Here is a 24,176-nt window from a genome sequence, read left to right as displayed (position 1 = left end):
ACATGACTCTCTGAATTATGGTTTTCTCAGGGTATATGCCCAGTAGTGGGACTGCTGGGTCGTATGGTAGTTCTATTTTTAGTTTTTTAAGGAGCCTCCATTTTGTTTCTCCATAGTGGCTGTATCAATTTACATTCCCACTAACAGTGCAAGAGGGTTCCCTTTTCTCCACACTCTCTCCAGCATTTATTGTTTGTAGATATTTTGATGATGGTCATTCTGACTGGTGTGAGGTGATACCTGATTGTAGTTTTGATTTGCATTTCTCTAATGGTTAATGATGTTGAGCATTCTTTCATGTGTTTGTTGGCAATCTGTATATCTTCTTTGGGGAAATGTCTATTTAGGTCTTCTGCCCATTTTTGGATTGGGTTGTTTGTTTTTTTTTGATATTGAGCTGCATGAGCTGCTTGTAAATTTTGGAGATTAATCCTTTGTTGGTTGCTTCATTTGCAAATATTTTCTCCCATTCTGAGCGTTCTTTTCATCTTATTTATGGTTTCCTTTGCTGTGCAAAAGCTTTTAAGTTTCATTAGGTCCCATTTGTTTATTTTTATTTCCATTTCTCTAGGAGGTGGGTCAAAAAGGATCTGGCTGTGATTTATGTCATAGAGTGTTCTGCCTATGTTTTCCTTTAAGAGTTTTATAGTGTGTGGCCTTACATTTAGGTCTTTAATCCATTTTGAGTTTATCTTTGTGTATGGTGTTAGGGAGTGTTCTAATTTAATTCTTTTACATGTAGCTTTCCAGTTTTCCAGGCACCACTTATTGAAGAGGCTGTCTTTTCTCCATTATATATTCTTGCCTCCTTTATCAAAAATAAGGTGACAATATGTGCATGGGTTTATCTCTGGGCTTTCTATCTTGTCCCATTAATCTATATTTCTGGTTTTGTGCCAGTACCATACTGTCTTGAGTACTGTAACTCTGTAGTATAGTCTGAAGTCAGGGAGGCTGATTGCTCCAGCTCCATTTTTCTTTCTCAAGATTGCTTTGGCTATTCGGGGTCTTCTGTGTTTCCACACAAATTGTGAAATTTTTTGTTCTAGTTCTGAGAAAAATGCCAGTGGTAATTTGATAGGGATTGCATTGAATCTGTGAGTTGCATTGAATCTGTAGATTGCTTTGTGTAGTATAGTCATTTTCACAGTGTTGATTCCTCTAATCCAAGAACATGGTATATCTCTCCATCTGTTTGTATCATTTTTAATTTCTTTCATCAGTGTCAAATTTTTCTGCATACAGGTCTTTTGTCTCCTTAGGTAGGTTTTTTCCTAGGTATTTTATTCTTTTTGTTGCAGTGGTAAATGGGAGTGTTTCCTTAATTTCACTTTCAGATTTTTCATCATTAGTGTATAGGAATGCAAGAGATTTCTGTGCATTAATTTTGTATCCTGCTACTTTACCAAATGCATTGATTAGCTCTAGCAATTTTCTGGTAGCATCTTTAGGATTGTCTATGTATAGTATATTATGTCATTTGCAAACAGTGACAGCTTTACTTCTTCTTTTCCGATTTGGATTCCCTTTATCTCTTTTTCTTCTCTGATTGCTGTGGCTAAAACTTCCAAAACAGTGTTGAATAGTATTGATTAGAGTGGGCAACCCTGTCTTGTTCCTGATCTTAGTGGAAATGGTTTCAGTTTTTCACCATTGAGGACGATGTTGGCTGTGGGTTTGTCATATATGGCCTATATTATGTTGAGGTATGTTCCCTCTATGCCTGCTTTCTGGAAGGTTTTTATCATAAATGGTGTTGAATTTTGTCAAAAGCTTTTTATGCATCTTTCGAGGTGATCATATGGTTTTTGTCTTTCAATTTGTTAATATGGTGTATCACATTGATTGATTTGCGTATATTGAAGAATCCTTGCGTTCCTGGGATAAACCCCACTTGATCATGGTGTATGATCCTTTTAATGAGCTGTTGGATTCTGGTTGCTAGTATTTTGTTGAGGAGTTTTGCATCTGTGTTCATCAGTGATATTGGCCTGTAGTTTTCTTTCTTTGTGACATCTTTGTCTGGTTTTGGTATCAGGGTGATGGTGGCCTCGTAGAATGAGTTTGGAAGTGTTCCTCCCTCTGCTATATTTTGGAAGATTTTGAGAAGGATGGGTGTTAGCTCTTCTCTAAATGTTTGATAGAACTTGCCTGTGAAGCCATCTCTCCTGGGCTTTTGTTTGTGGGAAGATTTTTAATCACAGTTTCAATTACAGGCTTTGTGATTGGTCTGTTCATATTTTCTATTTCTTCCTGATTCAGTCTAGGCAGTTTGTGCATTTCTAAGAATGTGTCCATTTCTTCCAGGTTGTCCATTTTATTAGCATATAGTTGCTTGTAGTAATCTCTCATGATCCTTTGTATTTCTGTACTGTCAGTTGTTACTTCTCCTTTTTCATTTCCAATTCTATTGATGTGAGTCTTCTCCCTTTTTTTCTTGATGAGTCTGGCTAATGGTTTATCAATTTTGTTTATCTTCTCAAAGAACCAGTTTTAGTTTTACTGATCTTTGCTATTGTTTTCCTCATTTCTTCTTCATTTATTTTGAATCTGGTCTTTATGATTTCTTTCCTTCTGCTAACTTTGGGTGTTTTTTTGTTGTTATTTCTCTATTTGCTTTAGGAATAAGGTTAGGTTGTTTTTGTGAGATATTTCTTGTTTCTTAAGATAAGATTGTATTGCTATATACTTCCATCTTAGAACTGCTTTTGCTGCATCCCATAGGTTCTGGGTTGTCGTGTTTTCATTGTCATTTGTTTTTAGGTATTTTTTGATTTCCTCTTTGATTTCTTCAGTGATCTCTTGGTTATTAAGTAGTGTATTGTTCAGACTTTATTTGTTTGTATTTTTAACAGATTTTCCCCTGTAATTGATATCTAGTCTCATAACATTGTGGTTGGAAAAGATATTTGATACGATTTCAATTTTCTTAAATTTGCCAAGGTTTGATTTGTGACCTAAGATATGATCTATCCTGGAGAATGTTCCATGAGTACTTGAGAAGAAAGTGTGTTGTGTTGTTTTTGTATTGAATGTCCTATAAGTATCAATTAAGTCCATCTTGTTTAATGTAGCATTTAAAGCTTGTGTTTTCTTATTTCATTTTGGATGATCTGTCCATTGGTGAAAGTGGGGTGTTATAGTCCCCTACTATGATTGTGTTATTGTTGATTTCCCCTTTTATGGCTGTTAGCATTTGCCTTATGTATTGAGGTGCTCCTTTGTTGGGTGCAGAATTATTTACAATTGTTATATCTTCTTCTTGGATTGATCCCTTGATCATTATGTAGTGTCTTTCTTTGTCTCTTGCAATAGTCTTTATTTTAAAGTCTGTTTTGTCTGATATGAGATTTGCTACTCCAGCTTTCTTCTGATTTCCATTTGCGTGGAATATATTATTTCATCCCCTCACTTTCAGTCTGTATGTGTCCCTAGGTCTGAAGTGGGTCTCTTATAGACAGCATATATACGGGTCTTATTTTTGTATCCATTCAGCCAGTCTATGTGTTTTGGTTGGAGCATTTAATCCATTTACATTTAAGTCAGTTATCGATATGTATGTTCCTATTACCATTTTCTTAATTCTTTTGGGTTTGTTATTGTAGGTCTTTTCCTTCTCTTGTGTTTCCTGCCTGGAGAAGTTCCTTTAGCATTTGTTGTAAAGCTGGTTTGGTGGTGCTGAATTCTCTCAGCTTTTGCTTGTCTGTAAAGGTTTTAATTTCTCCGTTGAATCTGAATGAGATCTTTGCTGGGTAGAGTAATCTCGGCTTTAGGTTTTTCACTTTTATCACTTTAAATATGTCCTGCCAGTCCCTTCTGGTTTGCAGAGTTTCTGCTGAAAGATCAGCTGTTAACCTTATGGGGATTCCCTTGTATGTTATTTGTTGTTTTTCCCTTGCTGCTTTTAATATTTTTTCTTTGTATTTAATTTTTGATAGTTTGATTAATATGTGTCTTGGCATGTTTTTCCTTGGATTTATCCTGTATGGAACTCTCTGTGCTTCCTGGACTTGATTGACTATTTCCTTTCCCACAGTAGGGAAGTGTTTAACTATAATTTCTTCAAATATTTTCTCAGTCCCTTTCTTTTCCTTTTCTTCTTCTGAGATCCCTATAATTCGAATGTTGGTGCATTTAATATTGTCCCAGAGGTCTCTGAGACTGTTCTCAATGCTTTTCATTCTTTTTTCTTTATTCTGCTCTGCAGTAGTTATTTCCACTATTTTATCTTCCAGGTCACTTATCCATTCTTCTGCCTCAGTTATTCTGCTCTTAATCCCTTCTAGAGAATTTTTAACTTCATTTATTGTGTTGTTCATCATTGTTCGTTTTCTCTTTAGTTCTTCTAGGTCCTTGTTAAACGTTTCTTGTATTTTCTCCAGTCTGTTTCCAAGATTTTGGATCATCTTTACTATCATTATTCTGAATTCTTTTTCAGATAGACTGCCTATTTCTTCTTCATTTGTTTAGTCTGTTGGGTTTTTACCTTGCTGCTTCATCTGCTGTATGTTTCTCTGTCTTCTCATTTTGCTTAACTTTATGTGTTTAGGGTCTCCTTTTCACAGGCTGCACGTTTGTAGTTCCCATTGTTTTTGGTGTCTGCCTCCAGTGGCTAAGGTTGGTTCAGTGTGTTGTGTAGGCTTCCTGGTGGAGGGGACTAGTGCCTGTGTTCTGGTGGATGAGGCTGGATCTTGTCTTTCTGGTGGGCAGGTCCACGTCCGGTGGTGTGTTTTTGGGTGTCTGTGACCTTATTATGATGTTAGGCAGCCTCTCTGCTAATGGGTGGGCTTGTGTTCCTGTCTTGCTAGTCGTTTGGCATAGTGTGTCCAGCACTGTAGCTTGCTGGTCGTTGAGTGGAGCTGGGTCTTGGTGTTGAGTTGGAGATCTCTTGGAGATTTTCGCTGTTTGTTATTACATGGAGATGGGAGGTCTCTGTTGGACCAATGTCCTGAAGTTGGCTCTCCCACCTCAGAGGCACAGGCCTGGCACCCGGCTGGAGCACCAAAACCCTGTCATCAACACAGCTGAGAATAAAAGGGAGAGAAAAAGAAAGAAAGAAAGAAAAAATAAAATAAAGTTATTAAAATTTTTTTAAAAAAACTAATTAAAAAAAAGGAAAGAAAGAAGAGAGAAACCAAACCAAAAAACAAATCCACCAATGATAACAAGCGGTAAAAACTATACTAAAAAAAGCAAACAAAGAAAAAAACGGACAGACAGAACCCTAGGACAAGTGGTAAAAACAAAGCTATACAGACAAAATCACACACAGAAGCATACACATACACACAAAAAGAGAACAAGGAAAAAGATACATATATCTTTGCTCCCAAAGTCCATATCCTCAATTTGGGATGATTCATTGTCTATTCAGGTATTCCAGAGATGCAGGGTACATCAAGCTGATTGTGGAGCTTTAATCCGCTGCTCCTGAGGCTGCTCGGAGAGATTTCCCTTTCTCTTCTTTGCTCGCACAGTTCCTAGGGTTCAGCTTTGTATTTGGACCCTCCTCTGCGAGTAGGTTACCTGAGGGCGTCTGCTCTTTGCTCAGACAGGACGGGGTTAAAGGAGCAGCTGATTCGGGGGCTCTGGCTCACTCAGGCCTGGGGGAGGGAGGGATACGGATGTGGGGGGAGTCTGTGGCGGCAGAGGCCGGCGTGACGTTGTACCAGCTTGAGGCGTGCCATGTGTTCTCCCAGGGAAGTTGTCCCTGGATCCTGGGACGCTGGCAGTGGCGGGCTGCACAGGCTCTCGGGAGGGGAGGTGTGGATAGTGACCTGTGCTCGCACACAGGCTTCTTGGTGGCAGCAGCAGCCTTAGCGTCTCATGCCCGTCTCTGGGGTCCGCGCTGATAGCCGTGGCTCGTGCCCGTCTCTGGAGCTCCTTTAAGCAGCGCTCTTAATCCCCTCTCCTCATGCACCAGGAAACAAAGAGGGAAGAAAAATTTCTTGCCTCTTCGGCAGGTCCAGACTTTTCCCTGGACTCCCTCCCAGCTAGTTGTGGCACACTAGCCCCCTTCAGGGTGTGTTCACGCCGACAGTCCTCTCCCTGGGATCCGACTGAAGCCCGAGCCTCAGCTCCCAGCCCCCGCCCGTCCCGGCAGGGGAGCAGACAAGCCTCTCCGGTTGGTGAGTGCTGGTCGGCACAGATCCTCTGTGTGGGAATCTCTCCTCTTTGCCCTCTGCACCCCTGTTGCTACTCTCTCCTCCGTGGTTCCAAAGCTTCCCCCTCCGCCACCCACAGTCTTCGCCCATGAAGGGGCTTCCTAGTGTGTGGAAACCTTTCCTCCTTCACAGCTCCCTCCCAGAGGTACAGGTTCCGTCCCTATTCTTTTGTCTCTGTTTATTCTTTTTTCTTTTGCCCTACCCAGGTACGTGGGGAGTTTCTTGCCTTTTCGGAGGTCTGAGGTCTTCTGCCAGCGTTCAGTAGGTGTTCTATAGGAGGTGTTCCACATGTAGATGTATTTCTGATGTATCTATGGGGAGGAAGGTGATCCCCATGATGTACTCTTCCGCCATCTTGAAACTCCTGAAATTCACTTTTTAAAAAAGTAATCCATGTGACACATACTACTGTGTTGAGTATAAAAATAAAGATGATGATTTCTTGTGTGCAACAGAATTTGATAGAAACATTTAGGACACACAACATTGCCATTTTTAACACTATTTTTGCAACAACATTTGCATCTATAAGATAAAATGTAACAGTGGTAGTTACTGAATTCTTAGTTATATACAGAATTTTGGTTTAAAAAGCACTGTGGAGTTTACTGTAAAGTCAAGAGTACTTCTCAATATTTTGTGCAACTGTATGTGCTTTTTGTGTGTGTACTGGTGGCTAAATTCATAATGATACAAAGATGGGAAAGAAGTGAGAGGCATCCAGGGCAACCAAACTGTGTTATGGGTATATCATATTAATGATACACAGCAAATGCCAGAGGAAAATCTGGACCTGCAAAATAAACCTATTAACAGTTGATTAGTTAATTTCTGAAAGGTTCATTGTTGGGTACTCTTAAATTGTAGGCCCTGGAAAGTATTGAGATGTTTACCACTTTTACTGCTAAAAGCAAGGTACATGCACCTCTGCTAGTCTGAGCTGAGCTGTGTAGTATTATGAACAAGTTCTAGGTCCACCTCACAAGTAGGTTTCTTTCTTTCCTTTTTTTTTTTCTTTTTTCCTCCCACAAGGAGTTTCTAAACAGATGCATTGAATGCTAACAGTTTATCCACATCTCTACCAAATTTGCCTGAACAACTTGGCGTTCAACAGTGGTTGCAAAGCTGCCGCTGCTACTAATCACTTATGTTGATGTACCTGAGAAGAAGGCATTTTGAAAATAAGGTAATACAGTGGGCCTGGGAGGGCAAAGCTCAGTGTCTCCTGTCTAAGAATAATTTCTTGTATCTTGATTTTTCTTAAGCCATTTATTGTTACTCAGAGGTAGAAGCACAAAGAGTGGAGTTTGTGGCATGAGGTTCATCTGTATATGAACATTGTTCAAAACCACTTCTGACCTGGGCAAGGCTGAATTTTGAATTTTTGCTACCCTAGTTAAGAAAAGATTCAAATGACCCACATGAAGTTAACAATAGAGTTTAAAAAAAACAAAAAATACTTATTCTCCTAGTGAAAGCTTTTATATTATTTTAAAGGAAATGCATTAGCAAAACTATTTCTTCCTTTTCTTGCACTGACCCAAGTATAATTATTGATTTTATTGTTAACCTTTTACTTCTCTTTCTCTTTGATCTTTAAACAATTATATTGAGAGCTGATGGAATGTGCTCTATTAAGAGTTCAAAAGAAATTTGCTTAAAATTAAAAACTTTTATGCTTCAAAGACACTATCAGGGGTTTCCCTGGTGGTGCAGTGGTTAAGAATCGCCTGCTAATGCAGGGGACACGGGTTCAAGCCCTGGTCTGGGAAGATCCCACATGCCACGGAAGAGCTAGGCCTGTGCATCACAACTGCTGAGTCTGTGCTCTAGAGCCCATGAGCCACAACTACTGAGGCCTAGTGCCACAAGTACTAAAGCCCACGTGCCTAGAGCCCGTGCTCTGCAACAAAAGAAGCCACCCAATGAGAAGCCCGTGCACCGCAACAAAGAGTAGCCCCCGCTCGCCTCAACTAGAGAAAAGCCCACGCAGCAATAAAGACCCAATGCAGCCAAAAATAAAAATAAATAAATATTTATATTTTTAAATTTAAAAAAGAAAAGACACTATCAGGGAAGTGAAAAGTCAACCCACAGACTGGGAGAAAATATTTGTGTATCATATATCCAATAAGGGACTTGTATCCAGAATATATTAAGAAGTTATACAAGTCAATAACTAGAGAACAATTCAATTTTTAAAAATGGGTAAAGGATTTGAGACATTTCTCCAAAGAAATATACAAATAGCTGATATGCACACAAAAAGATTGTCATCATCATTATCATTGTCATTGGGGAAATACAAGTCAAAACTACAATGAGATCCATTTTTCACCCACTAGAACTGCTATAGTAAAAAAAGATGGTCAGTGGAAATGGAAAATAATGGAATTATTATGGAAAATGGAATGGAAAATAATGCAGCCATTTTGCAAAACAGTTTCTTAAATTAATCATAGATTTACCATATGACTCAGCAATTCTACTTCTACATATCTACCCACAAAATTTGAAAACATATATCCATACACAGACTTGTATACAAATGTTTGTAAGCAGCATCAATAAAAATATCTAAAAAGTCTGAACAAACAATCATCGGATGAGATGATAGACACAATATAGTGCATCTATGCAATAGAACACTATTCATCAAAAAAAAGGGACAACATGCTACAGCATGGGTGAACCTCCAAATCTCAGAAACATCTCAGTGAAAAAGCCTAACATAAAAGAACACATATTATTCCATTTAAATGAAATGTTCAAAAAAGGCAAACATATATAGAGAGAAAGTAGAAAACTGGTTGCATAGGGCTGGGAGTGGGAATGAGAGTGGTTGTAAATAGGTACATTTCTTTCAGCATTATGGAATTATTCTAAAATTAGATGGTAGTGACAGGTATACAACTATAAATACACTAAAATGCATTGAATTGAACATTGAAATGTGTGAATTTTATGGTTGATAAATTATATCTCAATAAAACTGGTGGAAAAAAAGTTTTCTTATGAGTTCTGACTCAGATCTTGAGGGAAACTACTACTTACCAGATGGTATTCTTAATTTTGGTGAGCCTCACTTTATTATACAGGTTTATTATGTTCCAGACTTAGTGTATTCAGAAAAATGCAAGTTTGCTATTTATTTAATGGAAGTTTTCTGAGCATTTTGATTTTGAGGAACAGGAGCACAATTGGGATGTTCACATGCTCTTATATGTGCATTATTATTTGATTGTGGTTAACAGGATCTGGGAGGTTGCCCAAGATAATCAGCTAATCCAACTTTGAAACTCCAGTTTCTTCCAGGGGTTCTCTAATGAGTTCCAAGGAGTAAGATGTGCTGAACTTAACTCCTAACAAAAATAATCCTTTATTGTTGACAACAAGAATAGATTGTCTTAAATCCGAAGAGGTATTAAATAATTTTTAAATCTGACAACAGGACTCCAATTTTAAGAGCTGTTAATACCTTCTTCCTATAGACCTTAAATCTAGTGAAAAACTTATAAAATGCTCCCTCCGCAAAAGTAAAGAAAAAGGTCCTTGTTTCTGTATCATTTCCCAGAGAACAAAGACTGTGGTAGTACAAAAGCTACATGTGCCTTCAGATGCCTTAGTATCAGCTTTGTACCCCATACCTGTCTCCCCTCCCCCCACCGGTGGGATAATTAAAGAAATGGAAAATAGTTTCTAACAAATTTCAGGTCTCTGTCCAAACTTATTTATTAAGTGTAGAAATCCAAGTTCCAACATGATTGTTATTTTGAGTGAAAAGTTCTCTCTGAAAATGTAAAATAGGCACATTAAGAAGCCAAATGTACATTAGTTACCTGCTCCCATCCCCCACCCCCACCTCTTTTTTTTAAAGGATATATTCTGCATGATGGAGGCTAAAAGGTGGCAGCTGTGCCAAAGTAGTGGACCCTAAATCACTGATCAAAAATGAGAGAGAGGGGAGGCTCTGATTGCTCACAGTACAGGAGTGAATACGCGCTCTCAACCACAAATCAAGCAAGCTGAGAAAAAAAAAAAAAAAGGCCCAATCAAGGCAGTAATGGCCTCCACTTCACAATCAGACAAGTGCTTCTTACTTGAAAAATCCTACCATTTATAGCTGATTGCTAACCCTGGCCTCATTTCTAATCTAAAGGGCGAGTAATAATTTGGAAAAGGAATTATAACAACTTCCCAACAATTTAGCAAATTGTTATTATTTCAGGGGGAGGGGAGGAGGGTGGAAAGGAGTTGCTTTTGTAACATGTTTTTCTTGTGGGCTACCATTTATGTGACATCAAATCCCATTGTTGCCATGCTAGAATAGCAACTAATATATATTGGAAATATTTTTTTAATGGTGATATCTTATGCCATGTCACGTATTTCAATACAGTCCAAGTTATGGGTCTCCAAAGAAAAAGGCAGGAAGAGGAGCTGTCAATTCTTTTGTACACATTTACCTACATTATTCTCAGATAAGTCTGAGTGAATGTCCTTGAATATCTCTGTTTTGGAAAGGATTTTGACCTTTTGAAGAATTTGACTTCATAAAAAAATAATACCGTTAAATGCTCCATGGGGTTTTTCATTCAGTGTTGCAGTGTTGATGGATTTGGCTCAGGTAAGTTTTCTGCTAATAGAAATATAGTGATATATAGTCATCTTCTACACTTTTACTTTTGAATTTGTACATTAGAATGGATATATATGTGGCAATCATTTCATTAACGTTTTACATTCATAAACGTGAGATACCTTTTACATTGGTACTATTTTGGAGATTAATGTAATTATATTCTACTGAGCGAGACACACACACACGTGTATGTAACATTTTCTTCACAAAGCAGCTGAGCATACGTATTTCACGTAATGTAAGAAACAGATTTGGACCATGCTGCTTTCTGAGAAAGAAAATTAGATGGTAAGAGTACGGGACAGAGGAATATATATAATCACAATGGCAGAAAAGATAGTGGAGTTCACCCTATTCAGCCTCTTAATTATTATGCAAATGAGGAAACAAAGGCTGGAAAGAGGCACTAACTTCCTGAAGGTCACAGGCTAGTAAGTGACAGAGATTAAATGAAGACTTGGATATCCATAGTCCCACCACCACATCTTTTGCATTGTATCTTATTCTTTCAATACCATTCTTCGAAGTGGCTTTAAATTATGTGTTTTTAGTAATATGCCATGTTAGCCTCATATAGTGCAGACACTGGTGAGTTTTGTAATAGGATATGCTTAACATCAACATGCAGCTTCAAGCCTATCATGTGAGCAATAATATTATTTCTACATAATTCGCCACTTTCCATTATCCTTGTAGTAAAATTTCGCTGTAGTTTAGAACACTTTTATCCTTACGTATAAGATGATTAAAATATCATCAGTTGAATGTATACTTCTTTCTCTTTAATTTCCCAAATTAAGACCAGTTACCCAAAACAGAATAGACAATTAGTAGCAGAACCAAAACACAGTATTGTTCTTTCATTCCCTTTTCAGGTAGACAACCAGCAGAAGAATTCTGTGGGCAGACTACAGGCCTCTGCAGCTGTACAAAAGGCAATTGACATGTCTGGGAAATTAGGCCATAATTCCGATTCTAAGTTAAAAAAAGTGCAACTCCCTATCGTTTGAATGAATGTAAACGTAATGAGCATTTGAAAATTATTTATTCATTTTTAGTAGAAAAAATAACTTCCTTTTGGTATTTTCCATATGTCTAGCAAATACTAGGTATAGAAAATATACCTAATTTTTTGAATTTTTGAATCAAAGGAAATACTTTGATTTTAAATTGAAAATGTTAAACATAATATACTATGCTTTTTGAAGAACAACAGATTTTAAGCAGATCTAAAAAATTGGATTTAGAAAAACAAATATAACTATCTTTATTTATGTGTGTAACTGGAGTAAGGAGGCTAAATTTTTCGGATACCCAAAAATGATTTATAGCTTGCAATTACCCACTCCATTCAATGTAAACAGGATAATAATTCATATTACATAATCTGTAGCACATTCTAAAATACATAATGCTACTCTGGAAAAAATTTTTTTCTTATATCATCTCTCACATCCCTCACCATGGCCTTAAAATGAATTTTTTAAAAGAAATAAGGGACTGATATTATTAAGTCCCAGAGTGGGACAACAAAGTACTTTAGAAAGGAGCTTGAAATTTTAAAACTTTTAAGAGTAGGAAATCTGAGATATTGTAATGGGAGGTATCCATTTTGTTTTGGAAGCGCAAGAGCTTTGTTCTAATGGCTACATTTGCTGTACTTCACAGCAGTTTGAAAATCAGCAAAAAATCAATAAGACTTTCACTGTGGCTCAGGAGCGTCAGAATGTAACGCCTTGAAGAAAAAGACCAAGTAAACCTGAAAGCTGACAAAATATAAAGTAGTGACCACAGGCAAAAACATGAGATGAAGCATCATGCCCTCAGAAGTAGCCTAAGCATTTTGGTAGAATTAACAAAAATGAACTTTAGATAAGAAACTCAAAGCATACTTTTGTTTTACAGTTTTAAAATTAGACAAAGTAACAAAATTCATTCACAGTCCAACTAAGGGAAAAATTAGGGATCTGAGCCCAGGAAAACGTTTTTCAAGGACAGTACTTTTCTAGGAAATGTCATACTCCTAACCTTCTATTTTATTAAAACTAAATATCTTAGAATATTTCCACAAGCAAAAATGACCCCTAGTGTTAGGAAATAGATTCCTTAGGGTAAATCATAAGCACCAATATCATTTATAAATATAGTAATGTTAGCACACACATTTTGTCACTGTTTGTAATACAATAAGCAGCTTTAGCGTACACAAAGACATAAAGCATATGATAGGCAATCTCTTTTCTCTTGCCTATTAAATAAAAGAATATCTAATCCTCAGATCCACTCAAGCAATTTTACATTTTTGTCCTCAGAAAGGACTTTTTTCTTATTGCGAAACATATGCTTATAGCTATGAGTTATAGCAGATGTAACTACGAAGAGAAAAAAAGGCAGGATTTTTTAATAAAAATTCTGGTAGCATTGTCAAGGACAGTGTGTGGAACAATTTCAAGGCAGGCTTCTTGAGTAGTACGTTACCTCTGTATAAGAAATCCTAGCTTTTATGGACTAAATGGGGAATTATTCAAGCTGTTTTAGCTGTGTAAATCATTAGACACATTATAACGAAACTCTACAATTTGTAAGTATTTAAAAGCACTTGTATCATTAAACTTACACACAAGAATTTTGCAGTAGCCATTTAACAGTTAATTTTTATATCTTAAAGAGAAAATTTTGGAAGGAAAATATAACATTAAGGAATAGAGTTCCCACAAGGTAACAAAGAAGTGCAACACACGCATTGTAAAGGGATCTCTTTACCAAGAAAAACAGTACCGAAGGAAGGTTGCATTAAGATTCAATAATGAATAATTAAACACAATTATGACTTTTTTATGTGTGTGAAAAATAAATAAAACTAGTAAAGTCAAATGTGCTTTAAGAAGCAAAGAGGAAAGAAAACAAAAATTAACAAAAAAACCTTGCGCTTGTGATAAATGAGTAAACGCAAAATGAAACATTAAAATACAAAATATAGGCATATGTTTAAGCTTTTTAGAAGCTATTGATTGTAAATGATAGCTACTTATGTTAAAATAAGAGATTTTGTTTGCACTGCATAATTTATCAATGAATATTAGAAAAAATGTAAAAGTAAGAGCTAATAAAATACAGATTTATGATATAGGTTAAAAAATCAAAATTACTTACCTAACATCAAGCACAATGTAATTAAATTCAGAATAAGTTAATATTACATACATTTTGCATGTTAAAAATACACAAAACCACTTTCAAATATATGTTTTGAATTTTGTTCTCAGTTTAATTTGAAAGATTTCTTGAAAGAGGAAAACACCATGTTTCTTCCTATGTGCTTATTGCTGCCAGAGTAATTATCTAAGAAGAATATGCCATGATGATAAACTTCATTACTCAATAACATCAGTAAACATTAAAATATTTGAAGAATATTGTACTGCATTATGGTTTAGTCTATTTAAATCTCACAATTATAGCAGCCTTTTCTTCTTGTATTTCTCTAAGGGATGAATTGCTAGGATTTGATAATCTGCTGTTAATGCAATCTGATATTACAGTCATATGACCTAATTAAACATTGGGATTCATATTTAAAATATATAATTACCAGACTGTCATTTTAAAAAAATGTAATTACTAGTTTCTACTTTAATAGCAAAAATTGATGTTCGTGTCAACAGACTATGGAAAGTTTTCTGGAAAATATTTTTCTTCTCTGACTGTAAAGAAACAATGAAAAAAATCTCACTGTTGAAACCCATTATTAATATTTTTTTCATGGAATAAATTCTCTTGTCTTTCATCATTGTGGAAATTTCTGCTTCCAGAAGTACATTATGTGTCATTTCTTATTGTCACTTTGAATCCATTCATCTTTCTTTATTCATTTTTCTTTATAGGAATATATTTTCATTTTCGGCATTTGAGAAATCCACGCACAACACTAACGTGAAAGGTAAGTGAAGCAACAAACTTCCATTTTTTTAAAACAAAATAGACTCGAAGATTTGGGGCTTTGGGGAGGAATTTTTCATTTCTGAATTGCACAAAATCATTCATAATTACCTCTTAGTGATTTCAATATCACAAATCCCTTCTGATTAGCCGTCTTAAAAAAAGAGAGGAATCTGCTTCAGAATTGTTTGGCCCTGTTGGAAGCCCTGTCTTAGCGAATAGCAGATTATGTAATTAAATTGAATCGTGTATTTTCCATAGAAACAAGGCATGATACTGGAACTGATGCAAGCTATATGCTCATTTCTATATTTAGACTGCTCAGCGTCAACACTGCGGCAGTCCACTGACTGATGAACCAAGAGTTAAGGCATCCTACGTAGCTTTCCAATATAAAAAAGTATGGAAAAACAGAAATAAGTAGTGACTGTAGAAATGGCTGATGAAAAGTAACTCTTTTAAGGAACTGTTCTTCATTCCTTGAGTGAAAGAATGTCCCCACAAATAGTATTTTCCCATTTAGAGGGTTGATTTGCTTAGAGTGCAGTATAGAGAAGTCTGGGGAAACAGTTAAGCTTAGGATCCAAAAAGGAGATCCAGGCAAGAAAGCAAAAACCTAAGTTCACGGAGGAAACATGCCAAGTCCTTCCAGAAGTTTGTAAGTGAAAATAAGAATGTAATATTGAAGAAAAATGCTCCTTCATTTTTCAAATGCAAAGTGTAACTTAGAGATTACAAGGACAAACCAGGTGTTATTGTGACTACATCTAACACACAACAGCAGTAAGAAGGAAATAAATCGCTGAAGATTTGTCAGCATTTGATGAACTTTATCTTTAAGGACACTCTTTCATACCAGGCTTCACATCCACACCAAACTACAGTTGTAGTCCTAAGTACCCAGCTGTGCTGTATTTTGAAATCCTCAGCACTATACTCTAAATGAAAGTGTACCTTTTACATTTTACCTATACAATCAGGAAAATAATTCAGTGTCACAGAAGTCCCTCAAAATCCAGAGATCAGAAAACTCTGTCAGTGCCTGTACAAAATCTAGGATACGTTGTCATCAGGAATCAAGGAACATCAATCTTAGAATGATTGTTTTAAATCAACAGCAATGGATTATTTATAGACTTGGCGATTGAATGTAGATATTTAAATTTTGTAACTACTTGTCTAAGTATTGAACATTATATTTAACATAAAGAATAAACAGGACTGCATGAGGCATAGTAACATTAAAAACACTAAAGAAAAAGTTTGACATGGAAATCTATAATCCAGATAAATTTCACTATAATTACCCACCCTTTTTCTAGGACACCTGTAGGTGGAATACAGATATACTGTACAGAGAAAGACAGCAATTTCCTTCAGAGCCTATGCACATATAGATATATAGATTTATCTTTTGAATTTATAAAAATGCTTATTGTGAATTCTTTACACAGACACATGACTTATGTGTATGAAAAATATTTAAAGATATGAAGATGATCTTATAATTCTATGTAGAGTTTAGACTCAAGAAGACTAAAAATTTGAAGTATAGCTTGTTCCCAGTATTTCTTTCATTTTGTGCCTTAGACATAATGTAATTTTAATAGCATACTGGAACAACAAAGGTGAAAGCTTCTGGATATTTAGCTTCTGTTATTAAAATACCAAATGATGAAAATATCATTTGATGTTATGTGATCTTATTTTTTAGAAGAGTAAGTGGGAGAGTTAATTTTCTTAGTACTATTTTTTCTTAAAAATAAAAACACCAAAATATTCTGTATTGGTGTTGTAAAGAAAATAAAACAAAGCAAAACCCACACCATCTCAGTTTTAAATGATGCTCTAACTGCTCTGCTAGGTCCACTGTGTGTGGTGCTCTGCCACCTGGTGGCTACTTGTGAAAGATCTAGACAGTGTGGACATTCTGTTTCTCTTTTTTCCTTTACCCTCTCCTTTACAGAACTGATGAATTAAACTTCAGTTTGACAATATGCCTGTTGCTATGGGAAACACTGGCTAGTTCATGTGACTTACTAATTTTCTCTTGCCTCATTTCAAAGCATCAGTACAAATTAGCTGCAAGATTAACAGGAGGTTCGCATAAGTTATTGGCAGTTGTTAAGTGAAATGAAATTAGCTAGAATTTCTTCATCTCTGCATAGTGCTTTCCTCCAAAGAGTGAGGAACAGCTTATTTAAGTCTTACCATATTCTGCAAACTAGGTAGGGATAGATATTAAGTCATGAAAAGCTGAAGAACAAAGGAATTCATTAAATGAATATAATGAAACAGCATTTCCACATATTAATATGAACATTCCTGCTGCTACATCACAGAGGAATGAACTTAGTAGACAGTTTTATATGTCATTTCTGTCATCACATCTCATGGATGGTGTAAACTCCTGGATCCAACCTTTGAATGACGATCACTTAGTAACTGATTATTATGCACTGATGAATCATTCCATAATTATTTAAAAAAAAAGCCACTTGCTGTCATGTCACACCTAGAGTTCAGAATGTAGTTTCTAAATGCCAGGGAATCAGATCTCTTTGACTGAGAATGTGATACACACACACACACACACACACACACACACACACACACACACGGGAATATTATTCAGCCATAAAGAAGAAAGAAATTTTGCCATTTGTGACAATGTGGATGGACCTTGAGGACATTATACTAAGTGAAATAAGTCAGAGAAAGACAAATATTGTATGATCTCACTTATATGTGGAATCTAAAAACAAAAACAAAACCCCCCAAATCAAGCTCATAGATACAGAGAACAGATGGGTGGTTCCAGAGGTGGGAGATGGGGGAGGTGTGGAGGAAATGGGTGAAGGGGACCAGAAGATACAAACTCCCAGTTATAAAATAAATAAGTCATGGGGATGTAGTATACAGCATGGCGACTATGGTTAATAATACTGTAGTGCATATTTGAAAATTGCTAAGACAGAAAAATCTTAAAAGTTCTCATCACAAGAAAAAAAATTTTTGTAACTATGTATGGTGATGTACCATTGACTAGACTTACTGTGGTGATAATTCACAATGTATACAAATATAGAATTGTTATGTTGTACACTTGAAATTAATGTAATGTTATATGTCAATTATACCTCAATTAAAGGAAACAAACTATAAACTAAAATAATTGGAAAAATATTTTTTAGAAACCAACAATGTGCAAGGCATTGGAGATACAAAAATGATGGAAATATAGCTTTCTCCTTCAAGTAGTCAAAGTTCAATATGGTGGTGGTGGTGGATATGTATATGTGCAATTAATACATGTTAAACTGCCCTTTTTCATTGTTTTTAAGAAGGTGTGGTACATATATACAATGAAATATTACTTGGCCATAAAAAAGAATGAAATAATGCCATTTGCAGCAACATGGATGGACCTAGAGATTGTCATACTGAGTGAAGTAAGTCAGACAGAGAAAGACAAAATTCATATGATATCACTTATATGTGGAATCTAAAAAAAGGGTACAAATGAACTTATCTACAAAACAGAAATAGAGTTACAGATGTAGAAAACAAACTTATGGTTACCAGGGGTTAAGGGACAGACGGGGAGGGACAAACTGGGAGATTGGGACTGACATATATACACTACTGTATATAAAATAGATAACTAATAAGGACCTACTGTGAAGTAAACAGTTGTTTACTGGCAAGTAAACAATTTGGTTATTGGGAAAGATTTCACTTTTCCTCTTTCATGGTATATATTTGGAGGAAGGACTTTCTTTTCAGTTATCCTTGGAATAGCTAAAGAAAGTAGGTCACTTCTGTGATATTCAGATGTGTGAAAAGTTTGTGTTAATAAAATTGACAGAAATCTGGAAAAAGGTATATAGAAAGGGAAAGAAATTCCTAGAGCATTTAAATAATCTGCCGCTGATTTGAAAGTGAACCAAAGAGAATGTCCAGAAATAATAAAATAATAAAGTATAGTCTGTGAAATGTAAAACTCAGTGGGCCAGCTAGACAATAGATTAGATACAGCTGAAGAGGGAATGCATTTACTGAAAGATAACCTGAATAAATGACACAGATTGAAGCACATAAAGTAAAGAGATGGGGGCAGGGGTTGGGGGTGGATGAAAAGGTTAAGAGAGATAGAGAACAGATAAACTAGGTCCAATATATGACTAATAGCAATTTCAGAAGGAGAGAATAAAGATGAGGAGAGTTGTGAACTATAGACTCTAGTTAATAATACTGTTTAAATATTGGCTCCTCAATTGTAACAAAAGCACCACACTAATTTAAGTGGGAAACTGTGCCAGGAAAGGGGGAAGTGGAGAGATGTATGAGAACTTTCTGTACTTTTTTCTCAATTTTTCTGTTAACCTAAAACTGCTCTAAAAAATAAAATCGATTTAAATAAATAAATAGTAACATATGCAATGGGTTAAAATTAAAGTTTAAATTGAACCATTTTAGAGGCAAAAAGAAAAAGGGCTGAGAAATAAATGACTAGCAAAAAACAAATGCATTAAAAATCCAGGACATTGAACATAAGCATTTATGGGTATTAAAATTCTTTTGCAGTAAAAGAAGTTTGCATGTTGAGAGCAGTATGGTAGAGTAGGAAAAGGAGAGGCTTGAGAGTCAAAGCTCATTTTTAAAGGCCAAAAGTCCTAACCAAAAAATATTCCTTATTATAAAACTTCGAAGGTAGGGCTAGATTTACTCCCCCATCACCAACAACCAAATTAAAGCCTGTTCAAGGACCACCCACAGAAGGGTGGCAGCAGCCATTTTTCAAGATTCTTCAACACTTAGCCCAGGAACATACACAACTCCTGTCAAAAATGGGGGAAGCCCTTGTTTTCAAAACATGGTGCTCATCACTGTTTTTGCTCTCATTTGAAATCAGGTGGCTCTGAAGGAGGCTTTATTTCTTTGGGGTTAAGTTTAGCCCTCGAGACCTTTGCCTTAGCTTCCAGAACATCAGTGATGAGTGCTCAGGCCTTGCAGGCTCTCAAACAGCCCCCCGTGGTCCCGCCACCTCAAGGGTGCTCCAAGTTCAGGCACATCACAGAACCTGCAGCACTCTGCCCCTTTCCTAGTGAGGGAGGAGGGTTAAACACCCTGGCAGCTATTCCTGTCTTCAGCTCTTGAAGCACCAAGCCCGCAATCCAGGACTGGTTTATGGGTATAATAACATGTGTGGTTGCACAGGTCCCCCTGCTTAGAAGAGCCCTGAACTTACCTTAATGCTCTGTTGTTACCATTTTGTAATTCTTTTTTTTTTTAATTTAATTTAATTTTTGGCTGCGTTGGGTCTTCGTTGCTGTGTGTGGGCTTTCTCTAGTTGTGGTGAGCGGGGGCTACTCTTCATTGCGGTGCACGGGGTTCTCATTGTGGTGGCAGCTTCTCTTGTTGTGGGCTCTTGTGTGAGCTTCAGTAGTTGTGGCACGTGGGCTCAGTAGTTGTGGCATGCGGGCTCTAGAGCACAGGCTCAGTAGTTGTGGCACATGGGCTTAGTTGCTCTGTGGCATGTGGGATCTTCCCGGACCAGGGCTCAAACCTGTGTCCCCAGCATTGGCAGGTGGATTCTTAACCACTGTGCCACCAGGGAAGCCCCATTTTGTAATTCTTTTTCTTTTTTTAATTTATTTTTTTGGCTGTGTTGGGTCTTCGTTGCTGCACGCAGGCTTTCTCTAGTTGTGACAAGCGGGGCTACTCTTCGCTGCGGTGCGTGGGCTTCTCACTGCGGTGGCTTCGCTTGTTGCGGAGCACGGGCTCTAGGTGTGCGGGCTTCAATAGTTGTGGGACGCGGGCTCTAGAGCGCAGGCTCAGTAGTTGTGGTGCACAGGCTTAGTTGCTCCGCGGCATGTGGGATCTTCCCGGTCCAGGGATCAAACCCATGTTCCCCTGCATTGGCAGGCTGACTCTTAACCACTGCACCACCAGGGAAGTCCCTGTAATTCTTAAACATTATTTTTTTAGCTGAAAACAATGGAGGTTTATTCTTTTCTTTTTTAAACTGTGAGATGAGGTTTATTTAAGAAAGCATTAGATGTTTTTGTAAGTCCATTAACTTTTCTTTGGGATTTACATGAAAATTCTGTTTCAATGTGTGTATATGGATAAGGATTTTTTTTTTTCCAATGGAAGTATAGATGATTGACAATATTGTGTTAGTTTCAGATGTTCAGCAAAGTGATTCATTTATACATATATATATATTTAAGATTCTTTTCCATTATAGGTTAATACAAGAAATTGAATATAGTTCCTTGTGCTATACAGTAAATCCTTGTTTATCTTAAACATTTTTAACGAGGGGCCCCACGTTTCCATTTTGTAGTGTCCTCTGAAAATTATATAGCCTGTCCTGCTCTAATCTCTTATTTATTATATAGTACACTAACATCATAGTTTAACTCCCCCGAATTTCTAACCAAGTGTTGCCAACCCTGTTGCCCACAGGAACCAAGCGTTGAAGTGTGAATGATTGCAGCAGGTGAGACAGGGAGCCAGTAGGGGGTGCTGCAGCTGTAGCGAGCAGGAAAACAAGCGTGTCCAAAAGGGGGAGCCAGTCCTCAGCTCTGCTAAGAGCTGGCTCAGTGTAGCCAGATCCTCCAATTTTTCAAGAAAAACTATGTACTTTAAAAAAAGTCATCATATTTTAAAATATTGTTTCAATTAGGAAAAATATCCTCTGTGTGGGCCAAACAAAACACATGTGCTTGGCTGTAACTCAGCCACTAGTTTATGATGTCTGGCCTAAGATTTCAAAAACAAAACCATGTTTTTTAATTTCCCTCTCTGTTTCTCAATAAACTTGACTCAATAAACTTTTCCCTCTCTTTTAGTACACAAAGGTAGTTAACAAAATTAAACAATGGAGAATCCGGGACTTAGCAATAGGTGCTTGCCTCCGTCCTGGGGGAAGGGAAGAAATTTCCTTTCATTATGGATGGATCGATGACAATAAAAACAAACGACAAGGCAACTCTCAATAGGTTATCTTGTATTTTATTACTAAATATCCCTGCCGCAGTTATTAATATTGTTGATCAGGCATGTGGATTGAATATATAAGTAAAATGACATGTTAAGGGACGCTAAGGAGTGAGTGGGATTCAGTGTCTTCTTGGGCTCTTGGCAGCGCCTGGCCGCTCTTCTCTAACCTAAAAGGTCCAGGGTGGTTCTGTTACATCAGGCAAAGGGATTAGGGGGCAGCCCCTCTCTTCCAGAGTCTCATGCAGATACTTTATAGAATTCTTTTTTATTGAAGTATAGTTGATTTACAATGTTGTGTTAATTTCTGCTGTTCGGCAGAGTGACTCAGTTATACACATATATACATCCTTTTTAATATTCTTTTCCAGTATGGTTTATCCCTGCGCTACACCGTAGGACCTTATTGTTTATTTACAGTAGGACCTTGTTGTTTATTGAATCTTTGAAACATAGTTCCCTTGGGGGTCAGTTTGGATGAGTGAAAGAAAGTCAGTGGATTACAAGGCCTTTAGAGAGATTTTTAAACAACAGAATGTGTAGTCATTCCACCACAGGATGCTGTCCTCTACACGCACACGCTTTTCCTACAATTCTTATGTATTTAGGGCTTATGTTCTAAAATTGTTTTCCTTCTTTTTCCATCTACCTGCCTGGCAAGTATTTCCATATTCTACTCATTAAATTAGAAGAAATGTTCCAGATATTCTGAGATTAAGATTTTTTCCTCCCCAAATTCCCTCCTAGCAGTACTGTATATAAGAATGTGCACTGCACGACTTCAAAGAGTGGCATGCACATTGTCATCTGTGGGGAACGTCTCCTTCTCCTGGAGCTGTACAGAGTCCAACACATAGCTATGCATGTGGTCGTTCCTCCTGGCAGCTGCCTGAGACCTAACGATAAGGACAGTGACTTAACTAATTAAAATATTGGAAGCTCCTCCTATATTATAGGAGGAGCTATGACATGAATATAACATGAATACACAAAATCTGTGATATAGATACACTGCAACTATAATCGTTGCTTTTTCCTTTTTCGTTAAAAAATCTTTAATTCCTCTCCAGTGCCTTCAGGATTACGTCTGTTACCAGTGGCTTCTAAAAAGGCTGGGTTGATTTTATCAGAACCATTTGGATGAGTTGTTTAAAAAATAAAGATTCCCAGAGAGAAAGGAAAAAATAAAAAGAGATTCCAAGACTCTAGATTGAAGATTCTGGCTTGAGAGGCCTAGAGTAGGGCCTGGGATTCAGTGTTTTAGAAAGCAGCCTGGCATGCCCAGTCCCATTCCCACCAGGGAATTCTGCTGAACAGCCCTGTTTAGGAAACACTGGTCTACCTCAATGCTGGACCACAAGGCCCTTCACAGTTGTGCTTCAACCAGCTTGACTCATTTCATACCACATGTTGTATTTCAGCTTTAATGGAAGATTCACCATCACTGAATACATCATGTTCTTTGGTGCCTCATATTACACATTCCTCTGTCTACAAGAGTTTTGCTTGGATTTTTCTGTCAAGTGAACTTGTTTCTTGGCCTTTAAAACCTAAATGACATGGTATCCCCTTGAATTGTGATGGTAGTACTCCGTTGCCTAGAATCAATTATTCCTGCCAAGTTCTTATAACAGTATGTATTGTAGAAGTGATCCTCAAATATTGTTGTTTCAATACTTCCCCCAAAAGAATTTTTAAAACTCTGTACTTAATATAAAAATTTATTTGCCTCATAAGTTTAAATCACTACCAATGATATAATTTGTACCACATTAAAACATCAGCTCTTTATAATAAACATATGCCATCACTTTCTCAAATATAGACAAAATAATCTCAGTACTTTAGGTCAGGTTCTTGTAAAAGAAGACACCATTCTAGTGCAAGTGATTTATTAAGCAGGAGCTCCCAGAAGAAATGGGGAAGGGAGTGGGAAAAACATGATAGGATTAAGGTGACGTCCCAGCCTTAGCCTGATGCTGCTGGGAGCTTAAATGGCAATTGCACATCCAAGTTTATCCCATTTCTGGGCAACAGAACTGTTTTGAAACTCTGCACTTGTCATTATTGGCTGTGAGACAGTGAGTGTGTGTGTGGTGGGGGTGGGTAGAGGGCAGGAAACAGACTCCCAGGCTTCTTCTCCTCTATTTTAGAATGAAGATGCTCCAGCAGCCTAAAGCAAGAACAGCCAAGCATACAAACTGGGAGATGGGGCACAGCACTAAGTAGATTATATTATCTGGGCAATCTGGATAGGTTCCAGAGGTATCCTCAACAATACCCCATGATGTGATAATATTATTAATTTAAAAAGTATATTAGACTTCTGATTCTGGAAGATGGAGTAGATATACTTTTTCCTATTCCTTTCACTAAGTGCAACTAAAACCTCTGGACAGGGAATTCCCTGGCGGTCCAGTGGT

This window comes from Stenella coeruleoalba (genome assembly GCF_951394435.1).
Source record: "Stenella coeruleoalba genome assembly, chromosome: 1".
NCBI classification, from domain to species: domain Eukaryota; kingdom Metazoa; phylum Chordata; class Mammalia; order Artiodactyla; family Delphinidae; genus Stenella; species Stenella coeruleoalba.
The sequence above is the reverse complement of the archived record's forward strand: the minus strand, read 5'-3'. Positions refer to the sequence as shown.